This window comes from Otolemur garnettii, unplaced genomic scaffold, assembly GCF_000181295.1.
Source record: "Otolemur garnettii isolate 467f Iridium unplaced genomic scaffold, OtoGar3 scaffold00081, whole genome shotgun sequence".
NCBI lineage: Eukaryota > Metazoa > Chordata > Mammalia > Primates > Galagidae > Otolemur > Otolemur garnettii.
This window is the reverse complement of record NW_003852476.1, coordinates 5,730,894-5,744,945: the sequence shown is the minus strand read 5'-3', so window position 1 is coordinate 5,744,945 and position 14,052 is coordinate 5,730,894. Positions and strand designations below refer to the sequence as shown.

The following is a 14,052-nucleotide window of genomic DNA, read 5'->3' as shown; positions in this document are numbered from 1 at the left end:
GTCTCAAAAAAAAAAAAAAAAAAAAAAAAACTAAAAAATATTAACAATTTTGTAGCTAACCTTAAAAATTCTCCTGACAAATTAAAGAGTAAATATCTGATCTAAAACAAAAAGTAATATCTTTTTGCCTACTGCTTCTGCGGATTCCAATTCACCTTATAGTCTAATGGTTAAATGTAGTGCTTTCACCTCAGCACTGTAGGTTTGAATCCTAAGCAGGGAAAGAATATGTTCTAGTTTGTTATTTGTGTAACTTTCACCATTTATCAATTTTTTTCCCTTCAATATACAGCTTCTTGATTTATTATATGCTGAAAGCATACAGGAAGCATTTGGAGCTTTTAGACATTTATGTATAGTTAGCTAAGAAGCTGAGACTCTAGGAAATATGGCCAGACAGAAATCTGGGTCACACTCCATTTATGACTTGTGCAACTTTCCTTTCTTTGAACAGTTTTTGTGACATATTTGGATCTCACAATAACTATTTTCCACCTCTTTAGAGACATCTCTTGTTTCCTGAAGTTATAACCATAGTTCAAGATTATCAGTTTTGCTTAAAATGGTACTTGAGTTAAAAAGTTCAAAATTTAAAATGTCACTGTTTGTCCCAACCAGAGTTGGCTCGTTTTCATTCACTCCTCCCTACTCCTCCTTCTTCGCTGATCACTGAGTTCTGGCCAATCAAAGGCAGCCAACTGTTCAGACTGTATAAGGGAAACAACTGAACTGTACCGTCATGAATCTGCTTCAACCATGCACAGCACTGGAATCTCTCAACCTGATGTGGTTAATGGGCTGCCCAACTTGCAAGTTGTTCTTTGCACAATTAAACTCTGTTAAATTTAATTTGTCAGAGTGGGTTCTGAAATAGAGCACCCAGAGACCTCCAGAAGCAGTGGGTGAACAAGCAAGGTACCCACCAGACCCATTGTATCAAATGCTCTCTCAAAGCAACTACGTACAGATCACGAGGAAGTTCTCTCTCAGATTCGGAAGCTCCATAGATTTTTTTTTAGCTCTCTTTACTTAAGCAAACATTTTATCCTAACAGATACGAAAGACTCAATAGAAATTGGGCTGGGTCAAGGATCACACTGTATCTGATAATTAACTGGCTTGGATCCAGTTAGAGGCTTCAGATGTATAACTGGGTCAGGCAGAAACTGGCAGTAAATGACAATACTACAACGGGTGTGAACTTCAGCTTTCAGGAATTCATAGGGATGCCCTTGTTCTCTTCATTCCTTTCTCCACACTTACACAAGGAAAACTCATTGCTTGAATTGATTATGAAGATCTGACAGCAAAAGCCAAGATTCAAGGTAAAAATGGGATCCTTAATCTCCGAAGAATTGAATACTCTGCTTCCTGCCTATGCCTACTTATACATGTATTAGGCCCCAGAAGCAGGTAATGCTTAGAGAAATGCCAAATGGGCAATTTTTAAGAAGTATATTTAAAAATGAGTACCCTTGAATTAGTCTCATCTAAAGATGCCTGTGTGGCAGCTTGTAAAAAAAATTTAGGAGTCTCTTTACAAAAGGCAAATAAAAAGTTTATATGCTTAATTATTATCCTGACCCAAAGGTGAAAAGAATGCTATCCAGGACAAAGTATTTATAAAAACTAGGCCCTCACATAAAATAGACTTACTTCTTTTTCAGAGCTATACATGATGACCTGCTGAAGCCAGCCATAAAAGTATCTTTTACCCTATTCTTTAGTGGACTCTACCCAGAACTCATTAATTTTAGCTTAAAAAAAAAAAAAAAGGTGGTGGCTCACACCTGTAATCCTAGCACTCTGGGAGGCTAAGGTGGGTAGACTGCCTGAGCTCAAGAGTTTGAGACCAGCCTGAGCCAGAGTGAGACCTCATCTCTAAAACTAGCCAGCCATCATGGCAGGTGCTTATAGTCCCAGCTATGTGAGAAGGTGAGGCAAGAGAATTGCTTAAGCCCAAAAGTTTGAGGTTGCTATGAGCTATGACCCACAGCACTCTACCAAAGGGTGACAAAGTGAGTCTCAAAAAAAAAAAAAGTAGCTAAAAAGACTACCTACCTAAAACACAACTTTCTGGAATTTAAATAGGCTATCTTGAAATCCTTTTATAAAAGAAATTTCTATCTTTAAAGGATATTTCCTCATAAGACTTCCTGGGAGGAAAAACTGAGTCACTAGAACCTCTTACCATTGTTCTAAATTTACAGGACAAGTCTCACCTTTGTTTAGGGTACTTTTCCTGGCCATCGGTAAGAGCAAACATACGATAGTACAGTATGTAGGTATAAAGTCTTAGCTCTGTGCTGTTGAGATAGAAGTTTATCCCCTATTTCACCTAGGAGTCATCTTTTTAAAAGGCAAATTGTTGCCTTTTATATGTGATAGATATTTCCCTACCAAGATATATAAAAAGAGCTATAATTAATTGGCATAAAAATAAGCATTTAAATATTTTATCAGGAAATTAAAAAGCTTACAAGTATCTTTTAGTTCAACATGACTTTGGTAAATAAAACTAGTTTTAAAATTGTTATTAAAAGGTGGTGCCTGTGACTCAAAGGAGTAGGGAGCCAGCCCCACATGCCAGAGGTGGAGGGTTCAAACCCAGCCTCAGCCAAAAACTGCAAAAAAAAAAAAAAGTTATTAAAATTCGAATGTTTTAAGGTCTCAAAATTGCTACTTCTATAAGATTAGACTGTGATCTTATGGTTTTGGTTTTGTGCCTCTAGAATCTGGGATCTGGATAGGTGGACATGGCCAGACCTGAAGACATGTTTTCAGTACCTAGCCCAGCAGCTACAAGGCACTATTTAGCCCAATATGGCTTGTTCTTCCCTGGCCCGGCTTTGCCTCCAGGCCTTTATGAGAGGGACTGGATTCTCCAGGCATCCTATCTTCTGTCTCAAACTCTACATCTGGTATATAAATTAAGGACACAGTCAGGCCTGTCCTTCATAGCCATCTGGGATACCATATGGCTACAAGAGACCTAGGAGGACTAGGAAAGACATTAGACATGGTAACTATGTTGTAGTTTCAAAATTCTTTTCAGTAACTTAAAACCTTAAAGTCATATTATGTTGTCAAAGAAGATAATCATAAAATGGCTGAGTCATTTATAAGATAATATACTAAAACAAGAATTATTAAACATTAGGTGATAGGGCCAAGTGCAAAGGCCCCCCCAAAATAGAACCAAACAGAGCCAAATGCACAAGTCCCACCCAGAAAGAGTACACCAACGCAAGAACCTCTGACTCTTATATTCCCATCCCACCTTGCCCCTCATGCTGACTTCCTTTTCAAACTCAGCCCACTCACACTCAAGTGAATAAATAGCTATGTTGCCAACACAGAACCTGGACCCTGTTTCCATTTATTCATGTCTTAGAATACTTTCTCATTTTTGGTCCCAGAACCCAGGGAGAAGCCCCTTTGGGGATGGGAAGAAGCCCCATGTAGGGCCAAGATACATCTTGACCCATTCCCAACTAGACAGACTCTTGGCCCAATGAGACAAAGGGAAACAGGGGGAAGTCCTCAAACCCCACCCACAATCCATCCATTCATTAGTGAGGTTAGCATTCATTTATAGCCCCTCTCTGAGCCTTAAAATACCCTTTCTTCATTCTCTTCTCCAATTCTTATAGCCCCTCTCTTAGCCTTTCAACTTCTCTTTCCTTTACTTTCCACTCCAACTCCTTTCTCCCTCTTCCTCCATTTCTGGGCCAAAAATTCCTATAGTCAATACTTCCTAAATCCAGCACCAGTCATGGACTAACCCTGGCACTTCAGACACGCCTGTACAGTGCCTAGTGTGTGGAGGACACCCTGCCCTGGGCCTGGACCACTCTTTTCAGGCTGGTTAGAGTTCCATCAGGGACGCTTGGTAACTTTCCTGGCCCCAGCCTCAGCCATCTCCTCCCCTCCTCCTTGTAAGTTCCCTTTTCACCCTAGCTTTAGCCTCATCTATTTTCTACCTCCAGTTTCCAAAATGGGGACTGGTCAGTCACAGATTCCCCCTTCTTCACCTTTAAGCTGCTTCTTAACTCACCTCAAGCCTCTACACCTTTATCCTGATCTTAAACCTAAATACCTCATCTTTGTATGTAATACCACTTGGCCTATGTACAAACTAGACAATGACTCACAATGACCTGAAAATCACACCTTTTACCTTTCAATCCTCACTGACCTCAACAATTACTGTTGTAGACTGGGCAAATTATTGGAAGCCCCTTACATCCAGGACTTCCACCTCCTTCAAACATTCTTTCTTTGTGCTCATCTTGTGAACCTTCTCAAATTTTTCTTGCATAGGCAAAACTAGCCCTCCCAAAAACCCCCAAACCTCTCGATTCTCCCCTATCTTCCTTTGACGGAGCAGACAACCCTCCCCATTCTGCCCACCTACAGTCTCCTACCCCCTACCTCCCCACCCCCACTCAGCCTCCTGTCTATCTATAGAATTCCACCCCATACTCCAACCCTCCACCTCTCCCCCACCCACTTCCACCACCCGTGGGCAGGAAAGTGAAGATAGCAGACCCAAATTCCCCACCTCATACTAGATCCAGCCACACCTTTGGACCTTCCACTTCCAACCACCACCACAATCTCTGTACCTGCAGGATGGAAGGTATTGTCAGAATTCATGTCCCCTTTTTTCTCTCAGATCCATCCCACATAAGAAACTCGGTTCATTCTATACAGATCCCACAAAATACACTTAAGAATTCAGATAATTAACCCAATCATATGATATGACCTGGCATAATTTATCATCCTCACCTCTACTCTAACTTCAGAGGAGAGGGAACAGATCTGGATGCAGGTTCAGGTCCATGCCAAAGATCTATGAAAAAGAGACCAAACTCTGCTGGAGGGCACTAGGGCCATCCTCTGGGAAGACCCCATTTGGAATTACCAAACTGATGCTCCTGAAGTTCACCTCCATAACCACATAGTTCAGTGTCTCTTAAAGAGACCATAAAAAGTAGCCCTTAAGGCTGTCAATTATGACAAATTAAAGGAAATAACCCAAAAACAGGATGAAAATCTTGACCGGTTTTTAGCCTGTCTTAATGAAGCCCTTCACCAATATACCACCCTATCGCTAGAGAGCAACGAGGGCAGGCTCATTACCAACATGTATTTTATCTCCCAATCTGCACCAAATATCCAGGAAAAAACTCCAAAAATTCCCCCAAGGCCCTCAGACACCCACAAGGAGATCTCATCTACCTGGCCTTCAAGGTTTTCAATAACCAGGAAGAGACCTCTAAAGGGCAGTACCTCTCAGAGCTCCAGTTATTGGCTTCTGTCATTAAGCCTGGTGAGTTCTCAAAACTCCTCTGGAGAAATGTGGAAAAAGAAAACCTCCCCCAGAACCATGCTTTAAATTCAGAAAAACTGGCCACTGGGCCAGAGAATGCCCAAATCCAAACCCATCCCCAAGCCATGACCAGCCTGCGGAGGTCCTCACTCAAAGTCTGACCACCCAGGTCCTTCGAAGGATCTGGTCCGCAGTCACTCCCAGGACCTGACTGAATTCCCCAACTTCTTGGGCTTGGCTACTGAAGATTGATGGGTCCCAGAGGGGCAGGAGACCCCCTTTGACAATCACTAAAACTGAACTCCGGGTAACTCTACCAGTAGAAGGTAAGCCAATTTCTTTTCTCACTGATAATGGAGCCACTTACTCCACCCTACCCTCCTACAAAAGTCCATTACAACAAACAGAGATCTTGGTGGTGGGTATTGATGGCAATTTGCTATGCCCTTGCACTACCCAACCTTTGTGGTTCTCACTTTCTGAATACTTTTTCATAATCATTCCTTATTATCCCTTCATGCAGCATACCCCTACAAGGTAGAGACATCTTCTCAAAATTACAAGCAATCCTGATGATTCCTGCTGGCTCCCACCTCTCACTATCCATCTTACTCCTAACCCCTCCCCTACAACCCTCCATTCTCTTAATCCAACCTCCCCACAGATCCCATAGATGGGATACCTCTCTTTCTTCTACAGCCTCCCATCATTCACCCATTCTCATTGCACTCTGACCCCAAAATTCATATCCTTCCCTTAAACAGCACCCAAACCCTATAGTAGCCCTCAGGGGCATTAAACCACTCATCCTCAAACTCCTGTCAGCCAGTATTCTCAAACCTACTAACTCTCCCTACAATACTCCCATCCTTCCTGTAAAAAAGACCCATGGTTCAATCTGATGAGCCATCAATGAAATTGTTCAGCCTATTTGCCCAGTAGTCCTTAATCCCTATACCCTCCTATCTACCATTCCTTCCAAAACCTCGCACTACAGAGTTTTAGATCTCAAAGACATCTTTTTTATCATCCCCATCCATGAGCTTTCTCAACCCCTCCTTGCCTTCTCCTGGACCAACCCTGATTCCTCCACTAGCCAATAACTCACCTGGATGGTTCTCTCACAAGGATTTAGAGACAGTCCTCACTACTTTGGTCAGGCACTTCAGGCTGAACTCCAGCAGTTAACTTTACCAGAAAATGTATGTATGTAGATGACCTTCTATTGTGCAGCCCCTCCCCCAATGCCTCCTAGCAAGACAGCATTCACATACTGTCTTTCCTCTTTCCTGTACTCTCCAGGGCTACAGACTGTCCCCTTCCAAGGCCCAGTTAACCTCTCCCTCTCTCTGATAACTTGGCATCCTCTTGCAGGAACAAGAAAAACTCATTCTCCCTGACTGCATTCAGGCCATCTTCCTTACCCCTTCCCTGAACAAAAAATTACCTCCTCCCCTTCCTGGGGGGTTCTAGGATATTTTAGAGCCTGGATTCACAATTTCACAGCCTCAGCTAAACCTCTATACACTGCCACTCAAGGTTCCCCAACTGAACTCATAGACCCAGCTTTACAAAACCTGATCTCTATTCTCTCAACTCCTTCTGTGCCCCTCCAGAAATATTTTTCCTCTGCAGTGGCTGCATCTATTGTTGGCTGCATGCTAACCCCCTCCAGTCTTTGCACCCAAGTTTTTCTCACCCTCCAAGTCTTTATTGTGAATGACTCCTCCCTAACTCAGACCCTGATATATCCCTCTACTTCCAGTAAAAAAAGAGGCATCTTCCCCTCTGTACTCCTTGGAACATGCATAGTGATTGGACTTGGCATAGGCATTACAAGCACTAGTACATCAACTCACTTTTACCACCAACTCTACCTAGAATTCAACAAAGATAAGGAAAAGGCAGCTGACTCTTTAGTTACCCTACAATCCCAAATTAATTCCTTAGCTACGGTAGTCTTCCAAAATCACCATGCCTTAGATTTACTTATAGCAGAAAAAGGAGTCATATGCATTTTTCTGGGAGAAGAAAGTTGTTTCTTTGTCAGTCAGGAATAACCACAGGCTAAGTAAAAAGAACTCTAAAAATGAATCAAACAGAGACAAATAAATATTGAATCATCTAATCCCTGGTCCTTATTCAATTCCTGACCTCCTTGATTACTTCCTATTTTAAGGTCACTGATTATGATATCTTTTTTTTTTTGAGACAGAGTCTCATTATGCTGCCCTCAGTAGAGGGCTATGGCATCATCACAGCTCACAGCAACCTAAAATTCTTGGGCTTACGCGATTCCTCTGCCTCAGCTTCCCAAGTAACTGAGACTATAGGCACCCGCCACAGTGCCTGGCTATTTTTTGGTTGTAGTTGTTATTGTTATTTGGCAGGCCCAGACTGGATTAGAACCTGCCAGCTCCAGTGTATGTGGCTGGCGCCCTAGCCTCTGAGCTACAGGCGCTAAGCCTGATTATGGTATCTCTTAAACCTTCAGTTTATCATACCTTTATCCATAGCCTTCCCTTTGATCATAAATCAAGAAATTTTAATTGTGGACATCAGATTTGGTGGAACAGCAATCATGACTGTGGGCAAGAGTAGCAAGATGCTGCAGCACATTGACTATAGAATGAGATGTATCCTGCAAGATGGCTGGATCTCCGTTGGTACCTTTAAGGCTTTTGACAAACATATGAATTTGATTCTCTGTGATTGTGATGAGTTCAGGAAGATCAAGCCAAAGAATGCAAACAGCCAGAACATGAAGAAAAGTGGGTTTGGGGTCTGGTGTTGCTACGTGGAGAACCTGTTATCCATGACTGTGGAGGGGCCACCCCCAAAACATACTGGCACTGCTCGAGTACACTCGTTGGAGCTACAGGAGGTCCTGGAGTTGGTAGGGCAGCTGGCAGAGGAGTACCAGGTGGTGTACCAATTCCATAGGCTCCTGCTGGATTAAGAGACCCAGTCCGAGGAGTTCAGGGACCATTCCAGCAGGAATGACTTCACAGGGAAGAGGCACTGTAGTAGCTGCTCCCATTGCACTGATAGAGCCCCGATCCAGTATCCCTCAGAGACCTCACCTCCCCTTGCATACAGACCACCACCACCTCCAGGCTTTATGGCTCCTCCACACCACCCATGGGTCCACCAATTGGACTTCTTCTAATTCGAAGGACACCAATAGGTATGCCCCCCTCCAGGAATGAGACCCCCTCCATCAGGAATTAAAGGTCCACTTCCCCCATGAATGTATCCTCCAGACCACAGGATATTAATACTATTGATACATCTCAGTCACTTTTTCCCCCCCGCAATGTGTCTTGTGAAATTGTGTAGAGTGTTTGTGAGCTTTTTATCCCCTTTCTGCATTAATAATAGCTAATGACAAATTCAGAGAATAATTAAACTGTGGGAAAAAAAATAGTAATCCTCTCCTGATTTATTTTTCACCTGAAAATTCGCTTATATCCTCACCCTACGCAGATATTAACTAGTTCAGATTGAAGACCTGAGAATGTTCCTATAAACACCACCCCACTTTTTTTCCTAGATAGGCAGCCCATGATAATGCTCAACTCACAGGAAAGAGTCAAAGAGACACCACACCCATCAACCCTGCATCCTTATAATAGACTAAAAAGACTGGGATGATAGGGTCCAGTGCAATGGCCCCCAAAATAGAACCAAACACAAAGGCCCACCGCACAGGGCCAAATGCACAAGTCCCACCCAGAAAGGATGAGTGCACCAATGCAGGAACCCCTGACCCTTATATTCCCATCCCAACTTGCCCCTCTCATGGACTTCATTTTTGAACTCAGCCCACTGGCACCCAAGTCAATAAATGGCTATGCAGCCCACATAGAACCTGGACTCCATTTTCTTTTTTTCTTTGTTTGTTTAGCAGGCCCTGGCTGGGTTTGAACCCTCCACCCCTGGTGCACAGGGCTGGCACTTTAACCATTGAGCTTTGGATGCCTGACTCCATTTTCTTTTGCTCATATCTCAGAATAACATTTCATTAGGTTATGTTTATATACATTTCTCAGCCTTTTGGTGTAGGTGACATTTATATAGTTTCACATCTTATTTTTATATTATATAGAAAACTAAATATATGTAAGTATGCTACAAATTGGAGCATGATAACAGGTCAAAATTACTTTAACATCATAGGTTTTTCCTATAAATTGACATTATGATTAATACATATAATTAAAGCTACTAGATAGAAGAGAAAGAATTCTATATGAAAATAAGATTTTGGCTCAGCGCCTGTGGCTCAAGTGGCTAAGGCGCCAGCCACATACACCTAAAGTGGCGGGTTCGAATCCCCAGCCCGGGCCTGCCAAACAACAATGATGGCTGCAACCAAAAAAATGGCCAGGCGTTGTGGTGGGCGCCTGTAGTCCCAGCTACTTGGGAGGCTGAGGCAGGAGACTCGCTTGCCCCCAGGAGTTAGAAGTTGCTGTGAGCGTGATGCCATGGCACTCTACCCAGGGGGATAGCTTGAGGCTCCGTCTCAAAAAATAAATAAATAAGATTTTGATTAAAAGGGTTATAAAAACACAGAAATATAGTTTTGTTCATAGAAGGATAATTTTGTCTGATTCACATTTTTAAATTGTTTTGAATTAAATAAATAATTAAAATTAAATAGATAACAAATGTTGAAAATAATGAGTTATAAAAAGTTTATAAAAATCTTAATTTATGATCAATTGATTAAAATTAGATGAATTTGTTTATAAGATTTACTTAAAATTACCTTTACTATTAATAATATACTAATGCAAAGGTCAGCTTTGGTTTTCACTTTTAAATAATATTTTCATACAATATTAATAACAAAAAATTGTATTCATCTTTCAAATAAACTGTAATAAACGGTAGGGCAAAGAGGCAGTTTCCGTTTGCCTCATTAGCTTGTCTTTCATTTTGTCTGTATTAGGTCTTATGATTTGGAAACTAAGTCTCCTTTCTATAAAAGAGTAAAGTTTTTGCTTTGTAAATCTTTGAGTTACCAATGTGGCTAAATGAATGACTATGATTTTATAGTAATTAGTGGTCCTATTTAATGACAAGTATTTTATGACAGCAAGTGTTTTAAGCCTTTGATATTTGACAAACTTTCTAAAATCAAAATTCTAAATTCAGTAGTTTGGACCTCAAACTAGCTTTTTACATAATAGGGCCACTGAAAGTCTAAAAGAGACATATTAGACTTACTCAGCATGTTAAAACTTTGAGTTTAACATCTAGGCACTTGATCTGGATGCCCTCTATTAAGGAAACTACTGAGAACTAAAAAAAATTAGAAACGTTTTACCCCAAAATATATTTCTTTGACCCATTTTGGGATGGCTACCATAGAAATAACACTGCATATCTATCTTTTGTGGTTGGGGGAAAATTTACATCTATAGAGAATCTCCATTAATACAGTCAGGTCTTTCCATATCTTAGCTAGAAAAGATTGAGCATCTCCCCTTATTCCCTTCCCCACATACTTGACAGGGTTGCCAGGAAGATACCAGGACACCTAGAAGCAAAGCTTGCTGGAATACTAGTCTCTAACTAGAGTATGTGCCAACAGAAACTTGATTAATTAAAAATCTGTGACTCCAGGACCAATCACAGAAAAAAATACAAAGAGCTTTAGGGCTCAAAAAACACCCTTCAACTCTCTAGCCTCAATAGTCCCATATAATTGGGTAGTGCCAGATTTCCTGTTGGCTAAACAAGACTGAGTCTGTGCATTACTAAACACCACCTGTTGAGTCTATATATTATAAGTACCTCAGGAAAAATGGAAACCCAAATAAAAAAGAGTTCCCCAACAAGCTATGTGGCTACAACAGGGTTCCACTACAGACTTCACACCGCATTCATTTTTGGTGTTATTTACTTGGATTCTCCAGGACTTCAGATCAGTTCTGCAAGAACTCTTTGACAAATTTTTGACCGGAAATTTTACACAGAAGCTATCCCGTGTCACCAGCTATTTCCACATGCACTAGTCTTTTTTATCTTTCCATGTGATAAGAACAATGGGTCCTTTCTATGAAAATATCATTTCCCCTCTCTGAAGATTGACTTTTCTTTTAGTACCTTTGGCATGCCACAGTTCTCACTTATAGTACCATAGACTAGTGTTTTCTTTTCAATAGCATTTCAACTGTAAAAATACTGTTGTAACAATTACCTGGGTATACATGACGCCAAGAATCACAATATGGCTCTAAGATGGATAATATAGTTTTTGTAGTGTTTTGCCCTCACTCAAATAGATCTCGTAGATGCCAATATAGCCCATCTTACTTTCACAAAGCATGCTCACTAAAAATCCTATATTTTGTTATCTTTGACAGATTATATGTTTTGAACTTGATACATCCTCTATATGGTACCACTGCTTCATCTAGAGATAAGTCCTGCTTAGGTATATACAAAGACTGAAATTTCAGAATAAAGTAATCTAGAAGAGGCCTAATTTTATAAAGTCTGTTGTCACTAGATGTAGCTTATGAATTATCACTAAAAGGAAAAAATGCTGATTTGTTCAAACCTCATTCTGGTCATAGTTTTAGGAAATATTGGTCTATCTTTTTTTCGTTGGCTTTTTTTTTTTTTTTTTGAGATAAGGTCTTTGTCACTCTTGGTAGAGTGGTATGGTGTCATAGCTCACAGCAACCTCAAACCCCTGGTCTCAAGCGATTCCCCTGCCTCAGCCTTCCAAGTAGCTGAGACTACAGGCAACCACCACAACATCCAGCTACTTTTAGAAACGGATTCTCACTTTTACCCAGACTGGTCTCCAACTCCTAAGCTCAAGTAATCCGCCCACCTTGGCCTCCCAGACTGCTAGGATTACAGGCATGAGCCACCATGCCCAGCCCTGAAATATTGGTGTTTCGAGTAAAGGGTCCATTGACCAATAATCTCTACAATGTGATGGGATTTCTTTGTTTTTTCCATCCATATCAATAAACCAAGAAATTTCTTCACATAACTAGTGGTAATTTCTATCCATGATAAAGTTTTAGGAGAGCTTTTTTAATTGTTCCATTTGGCGGTAGTATAAATTAGTTTGATAAGCAACTAAATCAAAAAAATCATTATCAAAAAGTAAGTCTATCATTTCACTGATCCTCTGGGGATCACTAAATTTAACAGTTATACCCAAAATACCTATATAATCCTCCAAGGTTAGTATAATATCATTTTCAATCCACTCTTTTTCAAAATCTTCCATTATCAGATTCTATTACATTTATTTTTTGCCATTTTGGTAGTCTAAGATGCATAACTGTCTTCTAATAAACTATAATTTTCCAGATCACTACAAAATATTTCAAAATCACTCAATCACATAAAGCATCTGCATATAATTCATTGAAAAATTCTTCACTGTCAACAATCCATCATGGTTGAAATTTTTGCAAAAGTAAAATTGTGATAAAAACCTGTATATCGGCTCGGCACCTGTGGCTCAAGTGGCTAAGGCTCAAGCCACATACACCTAAGGTGGCAGGTTCGAATCCAGCCCAGGCCTACCAAACAACAATGATGGCTGCAACCAAAACATAGCCAGGCGTTGTGGCGGGCGCCTGTAGTCCCAGCTACCTGGGAGGCTGAGGCAGGAGACTCGCTTGAGCCCAGGAGTTGGAGGTTGCTGTGAGCTGTGATGCCCCAGCACTCTACCCAGGGGGACAGCTTGAGGCGCTGTCTCAAAAAAAAACAAAACCTGTATATCTAGAAAATTATTTTTTTAATAATAGAATGAATACAACTGAACACAATCAAGAAAGCTTTTACAATATCCTACATTAGCCTGTCCAGAAATTATCTTAAAAATTGTAATAGCTATTGTAATCCTAACACTCTGGGAGACCGAGGTGGGTGGACTGCCCTGATCTCACAGGCTTAAGACCAGACTGATCAAGAGTGAGACGTCATCTCTAAAAACTAACTAGGAGTTGTGGCTGGCACCTATAATACCAGTTACCTGAGAGGCTGAGGCAAGAAAATCACTTGTGCCCAAGAGTTGGAGGTTGCTGTGAGTTATGAAGCCATAGCACTCTACCAAGGGTGACAAAATGAGACTCTGCCCCCCCCCCAAAAAAATTGCAATAGCTAATGCAAGTGCAAACACAAGCTAACTCATGATCAGTCAACAATGTTTGGGCATGAAAATGTGAATTAATTCATGATCAGTCAACATGTGTTAAGCTAAGATTCTTGCTCCTTATCCTAAGGCTCTATCTTATAATCCACTGTCCACTTATGTACTGCACTAAAACTGTAAATAAAAGTACTAATGTTCTTAAAATGCAAACTTTTAGGTCTGCAACTAAGCACCCGTGAATACTTGAAGACAAGTGAGAAACAGTTTCATTCTTCTTACCCTGGGCTCAACTCCAACTTTGCCCCTTGTCAACAAGAAGTAGTTAGATCTGTAATCTGTTTCCATCTCATTTGCCCACATCTTAGGAATGAGACAGGATATAGCCCACAGGGAACTAAAACTGCCCTTTATAAAATTAATGAAGGGCCACAAGATGGGAACTGTAGTAGGGGCATAAATTCTTCAAAGGCATAGGCATAGCTAAAAAAAATAACCAGCCATTGTTCTATAGTTTGCTTTCAAATAACTGCTAGTCAGACATTACATACCTGACAGTCATGAAGATGCTTAACTTTCTTAATGA

The 14,052-nt window shown here is 40.8% G+C and overlaps 1 protein-coding gene and 1 pseudogene across 1 annotated transcript in view; one reads left to right on the top strand and one right to left on the bottom strand.

Annotated features, from left to right (window-relative positions):
• The window catches only part of MNAT1 (MNAT1, CDK activating kinase assembly factor), a 242,265-nt gene that overhangs the window by 123,396 nt on the left and 104,817 nt on the right, over positions 1–14,052 (bottom strand). The gene's annotated exons all lie outside the window — the stretch shown is intronic.
• Positions 7,920–8,723, top strand: LOC105887401 (annotated as a pseudogene).